The sequence below is a fragment of the Trachypithecus francoisi genome, unplaced genomic scaffold (genome assembly GCF_009764315.1).
Source record: "Trachypithecus francoisi isolate TF-2019V2 unplaced genomic scaffold, Tfra_2.0 Lachesis_group2, whole genome shotgun sequence".
Classification (NCBI taxonomy): Eukaryota; Metazoa; Chordata; class Mammalia; order Primates; family Cercopithecidae; genus Trachypithecus; species Trachypithecus francoisi.
In genome coordinates, this window is record NW_022681465.1 from 72,428,106 (window position 1) to 72,445,798 (window position 17,693).

Genomic DNA, 17,693 nt, shown 5'->3' on the forward strand with positions numbered 1-17,693 from the left:
CGAAAACTAGACTCAAAGTACCTATGATTGGAGGGGAAAAAAAAAGACAAAAGGTCATTTCTTAAAAGGGTAGCTGGAGGCTGGAGAGGAGAATGCTGTGACAAGGGGCTGTGTGGAGGAAAACTCCCCCAAGGTGCCAAGAGCTCCTAGGGCAGGGGTGGAGAGGTGGGAGGGACCACGCCCTCCATCAGAAATGCCCATGGCAGTGTCTGAGCACTGCCCTTCCTGACGTCCCTACATGTCCCCCTGGATCCCAAGGACTAGAAGCTGCTATATATGCTGCCTGCCTCAGAAAACAGATGCCAGGCATTGCTATTGAAGTGCTTATAATTATATTAGAACTTGACTTTTGGGCTGAGACCTCTGGGGTTGTGTGTGGTAGACATGATGGAAAGAAGGGGATGCAATCCTATCATTTCTCATCAAGATCAAGAACAGTATCTATGTCATAGAAAGATAATGTGAGCCACATGGCTCATCTTCATTTTTCCAGTAGCCCTATTAAGAACTTAAAAAGACGCAGGTGAAATAAATTTTAATAATGTAGTTATTTAATCCTATATAGCCAAAATATTATTTTAACATGTAATCCATATAAAATGTTGAGATACTTTGTAAATGTTTTTGGTACAAAATCTTCAAAATCTGCTGTGTATTTTGTACTCACAGCACACTGTAGTTTAGACCAGCTACATTTCAAGTGTTCACTAGCCACACGTGGCTGGTGGCTGCTGTATTGATCAGTACCACTCTAGGAAGATCCATTGCTTCAATATATCATGACTGCTTTCATCCATCTTTGCCCTGCCTCGCTGTCTGACCATTCTGTAACCTCTCCCTTCCTTCCTTCTTTCCACTTGCCCCCATTTTCCCTAACTCCTTTCCCAGCACTCCCCACTCTTCTTTCGCTCCTTTTCTTTCTTATGTCAGTGACTTTCTCACTAGATGGTAGGGCCAGAAAGAAAGGAACAAAAAGAGCTTACTTTTGTGCTAGAATAGAAGAGGTACAGGGGCAAACAGTATGTAGTTCTATCCCAAACCATACCAAATCAAGTTCTAGGAAGAAATAACATTCCCAAGTACATTTTGTTTGGAAAGGAGGTCACTAAATTAATTTAATTCATAATAAAATAAGAAACACTAACTATTCTCTATGATTTAATGACTCTATGCGCACGTGTATCAAATTTTCCAACAGTAGCCATACCAGATTTCTTTCCGTGGCATAGAATTTATTTAATTGCTCAATCTTTGTAAACTAGCATCCAAGCTCATGCAGAATATGTGGGAAGCATTCTCAGATGTTACACTTCTCTTTGCCACCGAAAGCCTCGCCGACTCAGATCCCTGTTTCTCAGAAACAGGAATAAGGAGATACAGTCACACACTGCATAATGATGTTTTGGCCAATGATGGTCCACATATAGGACGGTGGTCCCATATAAAAAAAACCAGTAGGGAGCAGTGGCATGTGCCTGTAATCCCAGCTACTCAGGGGACTGACATGGGAGGAACACTTGAGCTCAGAAGTTTGAGGCTACAATGAGCCACAACTGTGCCACTGCACTCCAGCCTGGGTGACAGAGCAAAACTCCGTCTCAAAGAGGAAAAAAAAAATAGAAAAAGAAAGTCTAGCACAACTATTATGCATTGTACATGTACATAATACTTAAAAATAATAATGAAAACAACGTTACTGACTTATACATACTTTTCATCACTATTTTAGAGTACTCCTTTTACTTATTAAAAAAAGAAAAAAAACGCCTCAGGAAGGTCCTTTAGGAGGGATTCCAGAAGAAGGCATTGTTATCATAGGAGACGACAGCTTCATGCGTGTTATTGCCTCTGAAGACCTTCCAGTGGGACAAGATGTGGAAGTGGAAGACAGTGATATTGATGATCCTGACACTGCGTAGGCCTAGGCTAATGTTTGCATTTATGTCTTAGTTCTTAACAATAAAGTTTAAAAAGTGAAAAAAATTAATAGAAAAGCTTATAGAGTAAAGATACAAAGAAAGAAAATATTTTTGTACAGCTGTGCAATGTATTAGTGTTTTAAGCTAAATGTTATTACGAAAGAGTCAAAAAGTTAAAAAAAATTAAAAAGTTTATAAAGTAAAAAAGTTTCAGTAAGCTAAGGGTAATTTATTATTGAAGAAAGAAAAAAATTTTAAATAAATGTAGTATAGCCTAAGTGTCCAGTGTTTATAAAGTCTATGGTTGTATACAGTAGTGTCCTAGGCCTTCACATTCACTCACCACTCACTCACTGACTCACCCAGAACATCCTCCAGGCCTGCAAGCTCCAATCGTGGTAAGCGCCCTATACAAGGGTACCCTTTTTAATGTTTTATACTGTATTTTTACTGTACCTTTTCTATGTTTAGATTCAAAAATGTTTACCATTGTGCAATAATTGCCTACAATATTGAGTACAATAACATGATGTACAGGTTTGTAGTGTCGGAGCAATAGGCTATACCTTATATCCTAGGTGTATAGTAGGCCATATCATCTAGGTTTGTGTAAGTACACGATGATGTTCACACAAGTGCAAAGTCGCCAAATGATGCATTTCAGAAGGAATGTATCCCTACCATTAAGTGACATATGACAATAGTTTCTTTTTCCCTCTTCCCTCCTCTTTGATGTTGAAGAATGGCTTGGCAGAGCCTGGAGGTCAGTCACATAATGAGATGGTTGACTCCTAACTCTAAGATGTGGATTTCTTTGGTACAGAGAGCTGTTCTTCAAAGTCTTAATATATAAGAATCCAAGCTTGGGCTCCCAGAGATATCACGTTTTTTTTTTTTTTTTTCTCATTTCCTTATTTCCCTCTTGTTCAATAGTATTCACTATTCCATTGTGAAGTCTCCCCCAGGTCATTTTTGGTTGATTCTGGGCATCTTTCTTGATCATCCCAGCTCTTCCCTCTGGTTGGGATATACTAGGTGCATTTCCAAAATTTGATCTTGGGCTCTGCTCTACTGGCATGCTGTCTCAAACTGACATTCCCTTGACTTACCATAAGTCAATTCCATTGTCCAGCTTCTTAAATAGAAATCATTTGGTTGTTTTAATATTTTGACTGCTCATTCCTGCATTTATATATAATTATGCTTAGACTGCCTTCTTCTACCATGTGCAAATTCGACATGAAAACACTTCTCTCTTGAGCTTTAACCTCACTAGCTATGCTGAGCCAAAGCTTTTGTTGTTTTCTGTCTAGCTTATCCACCACCCACTTCATTTGACCTTATAAACATGTTTAAATAGATTTCTCGGATAATGACCATTCTAGCTGGCAACTTCCCGTTTAGATATTATAGCAGGCACAGTGCAAATTAGAGGGCAGAGCAAAAGCACTAAGAATCATGAGACCCTGGATAAATATAGTAGACCCGCTCAGGCTCATAGGACAAGGCTGGGTTCTTACCCCAGTTTACCCACTGACTCAGGGGGTGACTCTGGGGAAGGCCGAGTAAAACAATCATTGGTTTCATCTACTGGTGACTCAGGCATGTTGATCTCGATAAATGGGGTCAAAAGAAGGAGTCTGCTGTCACGGAGACACCTCATTTCCATCCTGGGTGTTTCACTGTTCCCTGGGTTGGCCTCTGAGTTCACTGGGAGGAAAACAAAGATGCCCTTTGTGCACTATTGAAGGCAGGCTGGGTGCTTATGGGGCAACTGGCCGTATCAGCAATGAGAGGAATCTTTTAAAGGTTAGCAGATGGGCAAATAGGAAGAGCTGTTCAACCTGATATTAAAAGGTTGCCTTTCAAATGTGGCTTTGTTCAATTCAGTGTTATCTTGCTTTAATATTTTCCACTGCTCTGCGATTTTGCTAATAGACCAGTCCACCAGTGATGGGAGCATTCAGTGAGAGCCTGGTGTTCTGCTCAGTACCAAGTGCAGCACTTTCACATACTTGATGCTCAGTGAATGTTGAAAGAGACAGTGAAAGGATACAGAGCTGAATGAGTAGGTATGGTTACATTGTAAATGGCCTTGCTCACATTCTTTGACAGCAGCTTTCTTTGCTGACTTGATTTTCCAAATGTCAGAATTGTCAAATCTGAGCTTCTTCAAGTCTTCTTTCTTTTCTTGATTTTTAGAGTAAGGGTTGATTTAGTAGCATTTTCAGGGACTCTCTGGCCATCTGATGGGTCTTTTAGATTCAGCTATTTGCAGGAGATCATACTTTTGTGACCTAGAAGGGAAATTTTTTTGGATAACTTTTCATGAGTCTTTATTAAATAAACCTAGCATATCCTCCCTCCTTATTCCACAGAAATAGATCTCCATAGTTTCTGAGTTGGAATAAGGAAATGAAATAATATAATATATAAAGTTGTACAGCAATTTGATGAGCAACTAGATTAATTGTTCTTCAAAATGTAGAAAATAAACCTCTATACTAAAGGAAAAATGTAACTTGCAAAATAAATTACTATATAAAAAAATTTAAAAATTCATTATTTTTTCCTTTGAGGGAGAAGAAGCAACTTCAAATGGGTGAATGGCATCACTGTTGACTAGTTAATAAAATCATCTTATATAATATAGTTCTTATACACTTTTTTTGTTGTGCTGAATACCTTTGTGTCCTGATAAAAATTGCTTGAGGCATGAGAAACAAGTGTTCGACACTCTTTGAAGAGAGGTGGTAACTAAGCATTGGGGCTTGGCCTTGTTGCCTAAGATCACACAGTTTGAAGCTGAACTGAAATTAGAAACCAGGGATGCTGGATCAGAGTTCAGTACTCTTTAGAATATTATAAAGAAGGAAAGTCAGCCAGGTGTGGTGGCTCACATCTGTAATCCCAGCTCTTTGGGAGGCCAAGGCGGGTGGATCACTTGAGGTCAGGAGTTTGAGACCAGCCTGGCCAACATAGTGAAACCCCGTCTCTACTAAAAATACAAAAATTAGCCGGGAGTGCTAGCACATGCCTATAATCCCAGCTACTTGGGAGGCTGAGGCAGGAGAACTGCTTGAACCTAGGAGGTGGAGGTTGCAGTGAGTCGAGATTGGGCCATTGCATTCCAGCCTAAGCGAAGAAGTGAGACTCCATCTCAAAAAAAAAAAAAAAAGAAAGAAAGAAAGAAGGAAAGTCAGATGCACAAAATATGAATGGAAGAAGAGCTAATAATAATGAAATATTTTTGGTAGGGTTTACCTCAATGAAAAGCAAAATCACCTCCACTATTTTCTCCCGATTGACTGAAAGTTCTAAGTATCAATCTAGGAGTTCCATAAAAGCAAGGACTGTGCCTCTTTCAGATCTCCTGGACCTAACCCAGTTTCTCATGCTTGATGAATGAATAGATAACTTTCCACAATGTCTTCTGTTGTTAGCTCCTTCTGTTATCCCTTAATAATCGATTCACATATTTTCTCCCTCTGGGTGGAGCATAAGTCAACTTCAAGATTGGACATGTGGCGTAACATCATTGTGAATACATGTTGATTGAGCACAGTGAGGAAGCAAAAGTTGAAGCAAGGGTTATATTTGTCTTCTTGGATTGCACTCCTTCATAAATAAAGAAACACAACTAGTAGAACTTTTGGGGTTGAAGAGACTTTAGAGATCATGCAGTATATTTCCTTCAGCTGAAGCACAAAAGTATGAAATGGCTAAGGAAGGCCTCATGAGGAGATGGGAGCAGTGCTGACATGAGATTGGCATCTCCCAAATTCCAGTCCTGTGTTCTTTCTAATGCACCACCTCTTACCTGTCTGATGCATGTGTATATGTGTATATATCTATATCCATACTTGTATCCATAGCTATCTTCAAATGGGCTGGTCATTCTTGTCTAAATTTGAGTAACATCAAGGTCCCTGAAATTGAACAGAATGGGTAACATATATTGAAAATGGTCTCTTTTCAACGAAACATATTTTTGATTAGTATCTTATCAACAGTTTTCATAAGCAGTATAAGAAAATGAAGATGATCACAAAGCACTAGTTGGACATTCACTTTGACTACTTGTCAATCATTAAGTGTTCATTCACATGCTATGATGGACTGTAGGGCACCCTGGTGGATGCTGGAGGAGGAGGGGTAAGAAGAAGGATGAGGCAAAATCCCTGTCTTCAAGGATTGTGCAGTCTGTTTGGAAAATTAATATTTATATAAAAATGAATAACATGAGTGTTCATTAAATGGTAGAAGTTTGGGTAATAGTGCTACCATCTCACTGTATTAGGGAGGCCTTTCTGGAGGAGGATGTATTTATGCATACAAAGGATTGGCCAAGCTAAAACAAGTGAAGGAGACTACTTTGGTGGGTCAGGGATGCAGAGAAAATGACAAAATCAAATGCCAATAATTCTAATGGTTTTCAAGATTCCTTAAAATATTTTGGCCATCAGTTTTCAAATATAGACTATAATTTGCACTATGTATGTACTAATCCTATTGTATTTAGGTTTTAGCATGACTCTCACAAAACCATAATCTGAAAGGTTCCTGAGACAGGCATTGACAGCTATATAGAACAACCTTTGGCTAAAGGATGGGCATCTCTGACCAGTAGCGTAGTGGCCACTTCTCTGCTCTTCTCACATCCCCTCAGATCCATTTTGCCATGTTGGTGTGCCTTTCCTCTAGCTTCTGTGTGATTTTTTTTTCTAGGTTCACCCTTGTGACTCTCTCAGATGACTGCCCCTTTGTCTACAAACCTGAAAACCAGAAGTGCCTAAGGGGTTGCATCCTCCCTGCACAGCCCTTAGCCAATGACTGGCAAAGGAGAGGGAAAGCCTGGATTCATTGCCTCCCTTGGGAAAAACTCGGAGACATGATTCACACTCCAGAGTTCTCCTGCAGGATCAAGCCTACATCCCCTTTCTGAAATTTCTCATAAACTACAGTCCCCTGCTTGACTTTTTCCCCTTCCCTGCCCATCATCCATCTTCCTCTACTTCCCTCTTTCATTTCAGAATCTGCATCTGAGAAAACTGCCCTAAGATAAGGAATATGCCTATCTTCCAATCTGAGTTCTGTAAACAAGAGCCAAGAGAGCAGGGGTGATGATACAGCTGAGCCACAATCAAGTTTCTTATTATTTTCCGGGCACAGAAGATTCCAGTCCACATCCTGTCTTCCCTTCATTCCTAAGATATAGCAATAGAAGTCTAAAGACGGTAAACTCTAATAACTGTTCTCTGAATAGAAAATAACAAGCCTTCCCCTCCATGCCTAACAGTCCCCAATACAATTGGTGTTCATAATATGCAGTTTGAAGACAATGATGACCAATGACCAAAGGCATAATCAGAATCACAGACCTATATCAGCGCTCTGGACCCACACATCCTCTTGCTCACCCAGTGATGTTTACCAGGAGGCATCTTGCCAGAAAGGAAATCAGCTGTGGGGGCTGTATGTTCCAGGAGCCAGCCATCAAGAAGGCATTTGTGAGTTTCAGGGCGTGGGGGTACAGTGGAACAAAGGTGGTGCCTGTTTGCTTGCATCATGGAAGCAGCATTGGAAGAAATCACTCCTGACCAACCGATGCCAGTTGGTGGAGCCTAGATATTTAAAACTAGATGGTTGCCCATCAGTAAGGATGTCCAAGGGGCGAACCCACCAGCATGACTCTCTCCCTCCCTCTGTTTGATATTTTCAGGAGTGCTACTCTGTGATACGCTGCACTCATGTGATGATTACTGTATTGTGCATTTGCTGACTCTCACGACGTACAGACTTTCCAAAGCTCAGCTGCTTTATAACATCCAAATTAATACCAAGAGCATTTCTGGGAAGAGGAAGGGAACTACTGTGACATATGGACCAAATCTAATGATTCATATAAAACTCATCGGTTACATTTTTACCTTCTTTGTCCCCTTCTAGTCCTTTAAGAAATAAGAATCAATCATTGTCACATTGTCTAGTTATTTATACTGTACTTACCCAAAAAGGTAAGTTTACTTCTCATGAATTTTGACTTATTGAGAAGAAATCCAATCTCAGTCATGGATTGAGACTGTTCTTGTTGTTATTAATAAAAACTGAATTATAAACTGTTTTGTACAAAAAGTATTATTGAAAGAAATGTCACACTAAAAGACATATCAAAAGCCTTGATAAAATTAAGGTTCATTGTGTTTAGCATTATTCAGTCGTCCATCATTCTGGGAGAAGGCATATTAAAATCAACAAGGTTATTTAGACATAATTTACTCTTTGTGATTCTTCACAATTCCTCCAGGATGACAGATAGGACTTTGTAATCATAGCTGAAAAAGGCTCATCAATTAATAGTTAAATTAATGAATGAACAAAATATAATGTCATTCATCTATCAATTTATTCATCATCCTACTTAGTACTTCTTTTTAACAATGCTTCCTAAAATGCTATTTACACTGTGAATTGGTTTTACAAGATTCTTTTAATCAAAGATGAAATTTATAACACAGAAACAGAAAACCAAATACTGCTTATTCTCACTTATAAGTGGGAGCTAAACACTGGGTACACATTGACCCAAAGATGGGAAAAACAGACACTGGGGACTACAGGAGGGGTCGGGAGGGGGCAAGGTTTGAAAAGCTTCCTATTGGGAAATTTACTCTCAGTAAGCTCATTACCTGGGTGATGGGTTCAACTGTACTCTAAAACTCAGCGTCACACAATATACCCTTGTAACAAACCTTCACATATACCCCAAGTCTAAAATAAAAGTTGGAAAAAAGATGAAATTCAGTTCAGCCACAGTCTTACAGAAAACATCAAATTAGTAAAATCTAAAGTTATGAGATTTGATAGTTTTACGGTAGTTGACATCTATAGAACAGACAATCTGGACTTTACATGATCTATAGGACATCTAGAGGATGTCCAGCAGAAGAGAGACTGCCTTTTCTGTGGATCTTTTTTAATAAGTAAGGATATCTTCTTAGAACCCCCCAGACAGGCTTCTTTCTGAACCAATCACTGACATGAGAAATGAAACAGCTACTTAAGATTAATGAAGATTTGCTCTTTGAGTCATGTAAGGGAGAGGTGAAGACCTGAACAAAAAGTAAAGGAAGAGAGAAACGCCTGGTGGCCAATAAACCAACAGTGTCTGCTTCAGCTACCTTTCCAGGAGCCAGCTTCTTCTACGATGGTGAGAAGTGTGTTGAGGGGTCATGAAGTGACTTTTTGCAAGGGTGGCTGTTGCTTGTAAGTGAAGACACGATGGCCATGAGGTATGATTGATGGAGGAACATTCTCACCTTCCCCAAAATACCTCACGAATGCATCTTCTGAAAAGTCCCACATTATGACTTCAGGTTATTTTATCTGGAATTAAAATACCTATTAAAATGCATGTTTATAATTTTAGAGTGGGATAGCATAGTAAATAAACACCTTAGGATATTTTCTTCAGCAACTCTTTTTTAAGCGCCTAAGAGCAAGGCACTCTGCTAGGTGGGAGATGCAGGAATACCTCACAGATAGATACCTCTATTTTGACAACCTATCAATTTGAGTGAACTACGTGCACAAGGACTATAGTAGAAAGTGGTATCATCGAGATGTGGCTGACCTTGGAGTTCAAAGGTAGGAAATAACTTCTGAATGATGTAGCGGAAGAAGGGAGAATGGTGAAGAAGGTGGTGTTAGAGTGGGCTGTGAACGACTCTAAAATGCAGATACAGAAAAAGACAATCGAGGCTAAAGGGTTCCATAGGGGTGTGGAGAAGCACAGGAAGCATGCAGGGGAAACAGAAAGATTGCCTTTACTTGGAGCAAAATGATGGCAATCCATGGTTGATAAGATGAGAAACAACTCTTAGAGGCGCTTGATGCCAGGTTAAGGAGTTCGGAATTTGTTACAGATACAGAGAGGATCCTTCAAAGGTATTAGAAAAAGAGTTGTTATTAGGGAAATTGTCTGGTTTTGATGGGCGAATAAATTGAATGGGAGGAGGTAATAATGGACCTTGGCGGTGGGAAGGGCAGTTATATATCTACTAATTATTTGCAGTGACTTAGAGAAGAAGAGATAAAACATTTCAGGAAAAATAGCGTGGTCAGAGAAGTTCAGGTTCACACAAGTCACCTCCCTGTCTTGGATATCCAAGAGACAATATAAGGCCACTAGGGCCCCCAAGGAGTTTCTGGTGGGGGCAGGGGTTATACTGAAGTCCAACAGCAATGTTTGCCACGCTCAGCATTTGACCCAGTGCAGAGATTTCTCCCAAGCACTGACAAGCTTTTTCTCATTCACGGAGACTGGGTTCCCAACAACTGTGTCTGTAGTCCCTGGTTATTCCCTGAATTGGCACCAACCGTTGTCTAAATGTTCCCCTTTGTTCTTAACTTTCTAAATGACTCATCAGATTCCCACTTATGCTGTCTGAGTTGATTTATGAAACCCTAATGTGACAGATGAGACCTAATTCCCTTGGGTATTATTATTTCTCTAGGTAGTTTCCCATTATGGCAGTTTCAATTAATGTGTATTTCTGCCAACAATGCTTAGTTCTCTCTTTTGTACTTTAAAGATTCTTGACATCAGGTCCAGACTTCTGGAATTCACTTCCCCAGCTATTTTGACTATGTTTGAGTAGAAGTTCTGGCAGGGATTTTTATGAAGCCATGCTATATAGGATAGATTCTAATTGAAGAGTGAGATGTGGAAGATATTGCAAAAGCTAAGGGTTGCTGCTGGCTGCAGTAATGATGGGAAACCAGATAATTCAGCTAGCCTGCTAGGTAGACCCACCTCTATTAACCTGAATTATCTATCTATCTATCTATCTATCTACCTACCTACCAATGAGCATTTCACAATTACAGGGCAAAGTTGCACCAAGAAGCCATTAGCAAATGTATTTATTCAATAACAAAAAGAGTCCAAAGAAATAGAGTTACTAAAGTACAATGTAACATTTTTTATTTTTATCAGCATTCTCACCATTGTATAATCCAACTGAATTGTTTCAACCTAGTTGGCCTGTCAGGTTATCCTGATCAGCAAGGATTAATTCATTAGACCATATCCCTATCTGTATGCAAGAAGTACAATTGTTAGGACATTCACGATTAGGACTGACTTTCATCTGGTGCGCACTGGTAGAGCATATCGGACATCACCCATTATCTTTAATTGTAGGGGTCCATGTGATTAATAAATTATTAGACTGTTACCCTTGCACAAATTGCTGAATTATAAATATAAAGAATTATAAAATAAGATAAAAATAGCTTGTTAAGGAAACCTAAACCTCTGACTTTAATGCTTCCATGCTGATACATCCTGTGTCAGATATGGCACCTATAGTTGATTTTACAACCGCAGGTTATTAAGCACCAATGTACACACCAAGGAGGAAAATAATGTAGTTCTGAAAACTAAGGAGTACATTCAGAGGGTCCTTTGGCTTACGAAACATTCGTCTCAACAAGAGTTTACAGTTCAGAAAAATCAAAATTTGCAGGAACGAAATAAACATCAGGATGGGTATATTAATTTCCTATTGCTGCTGTAACACATTACTGTAGATTTCATAGCTTAAAACAACACAAATATATTTTCTCATAGTTCTGGACATCAGAAGTCTGAAATGGGCTTTAATGGGCTTAAATCAAGATGCTGGCAGGCTGCATTTATTCCAGAGGCTCCAGGGAAGAACCTGTTTCCTTCCATTCTCAACTTCTAGAGTTTGCCGGTATTTCTTGGCTCATGGCCCCCTTTCATATTTAAAGCCAACAGTGGCCAGTCAGCTTTTTCTCACAGTGTATCACTCTGACAGTAATTCTCCTCTCTTTTCCACATTTAAAGAACACTTGTGATTCCATTGAGCCTATCTGGACAATCCAGGATAATCTCTCCACTTCAAGATCATTAACTTACATCCACAAAGTCCCTTTGGCCATGTAAGGTAACATATTCACAGGTTCCAGAAATTAGAACGTGAATAACTTTGGAAGGTCACCGTTCTGCCCACCACAAAGTGTTTCCAAATGTCACAGTGGTCACGGTTAGTGTTTGATCTTGGACATCCCAGTCTCAGACTCAGAAAACCTTGTTTTCTCCCTGAAGTTTGCAACTGAAAGACTGAGTTGTTCTGCCTATAGGAATAAAATAGATGGTGGAGTTGAGATGAAAGATGGGAGTAAATATAAAAAGAAAAATGGAATGATGAAAAGATGGAAAATATGGAAGATGGAAATCAATCAAGAAATATTTATCAAATGTGCTTTATGCTGAGCTCTGTAGGCAGCAAAAAATAGAAGAAAATACACTTAGCCTCATTTGCTTGAAGGACTAGACTTTCTTGTGCTCTCAAGGTAAAGCATTTTGCTCATGGGCTACAGCATGTTTTGGAATCCCTTCTGTGCTTTGCCCTAAACAGTGTGCCCTGAACACTCAGGCGTGTCCCAGAGACAATCAGCCAGTCAGTTTGGCTGGAGCTGAGGGAGCATATCTTCCTTAAAACCAGACGAGGAGGGGCCCCAAATGTCTGTTAATGAGGAGCAGTTAGCACACGAATGACCTCACCAGGAATCTCTTGTCCCTCCTGCTGTACTGCCCTCTCCAGGTTTGGTGAGTTGGAGTGCTCAAGAGCTGGCCAGTACTGATGCTTGCAGCTAAGCTTCCCTTTTGAGGTTTCATTGCTACCACTTTACAATATCCAGGTTTTGTAAGTGGTTACAAGCAACAGTATTGTATCAGCTTAGAGGAAAGCTCCATTCTAAGTAGAGACCTTTGCGACATGTGTAACTTCCATGTCCATTCCTTGAGCATAGTTCCACTTGGAAACACCTTAGTTCTAGTCCAGTTATGTCATCTTGGAGAAACAGTTTCATTCCTCTAGTCTCATTGATTTTGTCCTTGTTCCTCTTTGATGTCAAAGTTAGGCTGGATTATTCCAGTTTATTGTCATCAATTCTTCAACCAATGCCATTAAGCAGGCTTTTAGAGTAAGATGTGTACAAACTTCAAACCAACAGGGAAATTGTCCTGAGACGCAAATAAAATGGTCCATGGTAATAAGACATTGGAAGTGGGTAGGAGGGTTCTTCCTCCCCTGCTGCTTCTCTATACTCCTAAGCCCCCATCTGTTTCCTTGGTATAGATGAATTAAGATGAAAAATTTATCTTCCAAATCTTGGTCCAGCTCAAATGTTAATGTACAATTATTTCTTATGTTTTCCTCCCAGAATTACAAAAACACAAGCTGTAATATAAGGAAACAACTAGAAAGAAAAAAAAAAACATAAATTCCAAAAGCAGTTCTTTGAAAAGTTGGACAAAATAGAAAAAGAAATAGAAAAAAAGTTGTAAGCCTGATCAAAGGAAAAAAAGAGCAAAAAGGTTAAGAATGAGAATGGAGGCATAATATAGATACCAAAAAAAGTGAAAGTAATTATGAGAAAATGACCCTATAGTGACAAAGTTGAAAATCTAAAGCAAATATATGGTCTGGTTTTGCTCAGAGTAGGGACAAGTAAGCTTACCAGACTACCCTCAAACTATAAACAAAATAAAAATAAAACTATTTGAGAGAACTGGAAAGGTAGATTCTAGGGGCAGATTCTGGACTGTCATTTAGAAGAAAGAAACAGTGTGGGGAGACTTCCCTCCCTGTTTTGGGACACAGATTGCTTTTAAAAAGCAATCCAAAAGCAACAGCGTACAGGGTTTTAAAAACAGGAAGAAACCCTCAATCTTTTTTTATAGCACGATTTACTGGATATTTATTTATTTATTTATTGTACTTTAAGTTCTGGGATACATGTGCAGAATGTTCAGGTTTGTTACACAGGTATACATGTGCCATGGTGGTTTGCTACACCCATCAACCCGTCATCTAGGTTTTAAGCCCCACAGGCCTTAGGTATTTGTCCTAGTGCTCTCCCTCCCCTTGTCCTCCCCCACCCCGATAGGCCCCAGTGTGTGATGTGCCCCTCCCTGTGTCCATGTGATCTCATTGTTCCATTTCCACTTATGAGTGAGAACATGCGGTGTTTGGTTTTCTGTTCCTGTGTTAGTTTGCTGAGAATAACGGAGAAACCCTCAATCTTATTGGCTTATAGAGCCAGAAGACAGGGCAACCAGAGCCATGAGAAAGTAAGGATGTCCTTGGAGAAAGCCAGAAAGGGAAAGCTACAAATTCTGTGTATAAACTCTGCTCAGATTTCTGGCTAACACCTGATTTATGAATGCACAGAACAGACTCTAAAAGTCCCTTCTAAAGCCAAAGGAATGGAGCTGAGATTTGAGGTGCCAGCCAAATGTTAGAGTTTACAGCTGGAATCCAACCAAGTTAATTGCCTGCTAAAACAAAAAAGTTTACAGTTTGGGGGAAAATATAACAGAATGTAGAGTATCTGGAATTTAACACTACAATGTTCCAGATACAAGCAAAATTACTTGATATATAAAGAAATGAGCACGTGACCCATTCTTAAGAGAGAGAAGGATTTTAAGACAGCTTGGATGTTGGACTTAGCAGACAAAGATTTAAAGCAGCAACTAGAAATATGTTAAATGATATGAAGAAAAGCACATTCAAAATTAGTGAAAAGATAGGTTATCTCATCAGAGAAACAGAAACCATAAAAAGGAATCAAAGCAACAGTATCTGAAATAAAACACTTATTGAAGGAAATTCAGAGCCAAATGGAGATGACAGAGGAAAGAACCCATGGATGGAAAGATAGATCAATAGAAACTATCCAATTTGAAGAAAAAAGAGAAAAAATAGAGAAGAAAATGAAGAGACTTGAGAACCTAAAGAACAATATCAAAAGATTTTACACATGTGTAACCAGAGTCTCACAGAGTAGAGAGATAATGGGATGAAAAAAATATTTGAAGAAAAACTGGCTGAAGAGTTCCTAACTTTGACAGAAGTAGAAAGTGTCCAGATTTATCCAGCTAAGCTCAAGTGGCATAAACACAAAGAAAACTATGCCTAGGCACATCAGCCTTCTGGAAGTTAAAGATAAAGGGAAAATCTTGAAAACAGCTAGAGGAAAGTGGCACGTTATATACAAGAAAACAATGCTTTGAATGAATAATGAATGAATAAAGTTTCTGCCCTCTTCTCAGAAACTTGAAGGCAAGAGCACAGTGAGACAAAAATCTTTAAAGTGTTGAAAGAAAAACAACCACTGCAACCACCACCCATCAAGCCAGAAATCTATATCCAGTGAAATATTCTTTGAGAATAAAAGTGTAATAAAGATAATTTCAGATCAGAGAAAACAAAGGTGATTTGTCATCAGCAGATCTGCTCTACATGAATGAAGGAAAGGAGCTCATTAGACTGGAGGGAAATGATACCAGAGGCAAACCCGGATCTTTAGGAATGAATGAAGAGCATCAGAAATGGTAAATATCTGGGTAAATATAAAAAGTTGTCTTCTCGGCCAGGCACGGTGGCTCAAGCCTGTAATCCCAGCACTTTGGGAGGCCGAGACGGGCGGATCACGAGGTCAGGAGATCGAGACCATCCTGGCTAACACGGTGAAACCCCGTCTCTACTAAAAAATACAAAAAACTAGCCGGGCGAGGTGGCGGGCGCCTGTAGTCCCAGCTACTCAGGAGGCTGAGGCAGGAGAATGGTGTAAACCCGGGAGGCAGAGCTTGCAGTGAGCTGAGATCCGGCCACTGCACTCCAGCCTGGGCCACAGAGCGAGACTCCGTCTCAAAAAAAAAAAAAAAAAAGTTGTCTTCTCCTAATTTCTTTAAAAGACATATGACCGGTTAAAGCAAAAATTACAACATTTTAACATTGTCTTGTGAGATGTATAACACAGGTAGGTAAATAGATATGACAACTATATCATAAAGTACAGAGTGGGAGAAAATTGACCTGTATATAGTTGCAATGTACAATAGCAACTCTAAGGAGTTACTCTGCACTAGCTCTGCAGACCCATGTCTATGCTGTAACCCAACATAGATCAGCCGGTCTTGTATCCTGAATTAGGCTGAGCTAAATTATTATTATTATTATTCATCTTTTTTTGTTTCTGTTTTTTTGTTTTTTTGCTTTTTGTTTTTTGAGACAGAGTCTCGCTCTGTCACCCAGGCTGGAGTGCAATGGCGTGATCTCGGCTCACTGCAAGCTTCGCCTCTTGGATTCAGGCGATTTTTCTGCCTCAGCCTCCTGAGTAGCTGGGATTACAGGCACATACCATCATGCCTAGATAATTTTTGTATTTTCAGTAGAGACAAGGTTTCGCCATTTTGGCCATGCTGGTCTCGAACTCCTGACCTCACGAAATATTAACATTATGCATCTTGGTCCATAGAGAAACCATTTAAAAATATAATAATGCAAACAGGTACAGCTAAAAAGTATGCAGATAAATTCTAGAAAAATATAAAGTTTCCACAATAACCCAAAATGAGATGAAAACTTGTATGTGTAGAAAATTTACCATGAGGATATTAGGGAAGTAATTAAAATTTTCCATTAAAATGTTATCATGACAAAACAGTTTCATAGTTGATTTCTAGTGAGCTTATTTTAAAATAAGAGATAACTGTAATGATATTTACATTCTTTATGACTTCAGAAAAAGAAGAAAACCTCCCTGTAAAGTCAGCATAGTTTCCACACAGTTCCACATCTCTCCCTAAAATTCCCACAACAATTAGCATTTGGAAATATGGGGATCACTAGTCTGATATCTCATTTTTGAAAAGTTATTTATCCCTAGAATAACTGATAACTTTGTTTGTCAGGCAGAAAGGGAGGGAAGGAGGGAGGACAGAAGGAGGGAAGTAATAGACTCCAATAGCCTGATATGTGCCAGTCAATTCACCAAGTGTTCTTCAACACTCCTAGGAGATCATCAATATTACTCCCCCTTTTATAGACTCTGAGAATCAGAAATACTTTAAAAAATACAAGCGGCCAGGCACGGTGGCTCACGCCTGTAATCCCAACACTTTGGGAGTCTGAGGCAGGCGGATCACGAGGTCAAGCGATCGAGACCATCCTGGCCAACATGGTGAAACCTCATCTCTACTAAAAATACAAAAATAAGCTGGGCGTGGTGGCATGTACCTGTAGTCCCAGCTACTTGGGAGGCTGAGGCAGGAGAATGGCGTGAACCAGGGAGGCAGAGGTTGCAGTGAACCAAGATTGCGCCGCTGCACTCCAGCCTGGGCAACACAGCGAGACTCCATCTCAAAACAAAAACAAACAGGAAAAAAGCTCCCTCCTTCTGTGAGGTCGCATAGTTAATAATGGCAGGTGTGAGATTTGAAGGTCGAGCTCTCTGATTTCAGGGCATGTTGTTTTCTGTTTCTTCCAACTGCCAGATGGACTTTTTGAAATACTTAATGGGAAATTTTCTGTTTGTATTCAGTTTCTTCTAGAAACTTGAAGAGGCATGTCTTTTTTTCAGTCCTAATGTAGCATCTGCCCTTCTTCCAAGAGATCAGCCCTTTCCTGTTAGCAACATCATGAGAGTAACAAGCAGCTGAATTTTCTATGAAAGGAGACTTGCTCTTCTGTAATGACCTAGAGCTTACTTCCCCTCTCTGTGCTTTCCAGTCCCTTGTCTTTAGTCTCATCTCTGGCTCTCACTAAGGTGGAATTTAGAGTCACTAACACTTTTATTTTCATTCAACAACACCAACGATGAATTTGTACGTCAACTACTTTTTGTGCCAAGCACAGTGGGAAGCTTGGGAATGCCGTGCTGTATTTCTTGGCC

At 39.6% G+C, this 17,693-nt stretch overlaps 2 long non-coding RNA genes across 2 annotated transcripts in view; both read left to right on the top strand.

Annotated features, from left to right (window-relative positions):
- LOC117064466 overlaps window positions 1–17,693 on the top strand; it is a 153,937-nt gene that overhangs the window by 120,613 nt on the left and 15,631 nt on the right. The gene's annotated exons all lie outside the window — the stretch shown is intronic.
- On the top strand, window positions 3,870–9,087 carry LOC117064464. The gene is made up of 2 exons (XR_004429473.1): window positions 3,870–3,991; window positions 6,648–9,087. It is a non-coding gene; the product is annotated as an uncharacterized LOC117064464 (long non-coding RNA).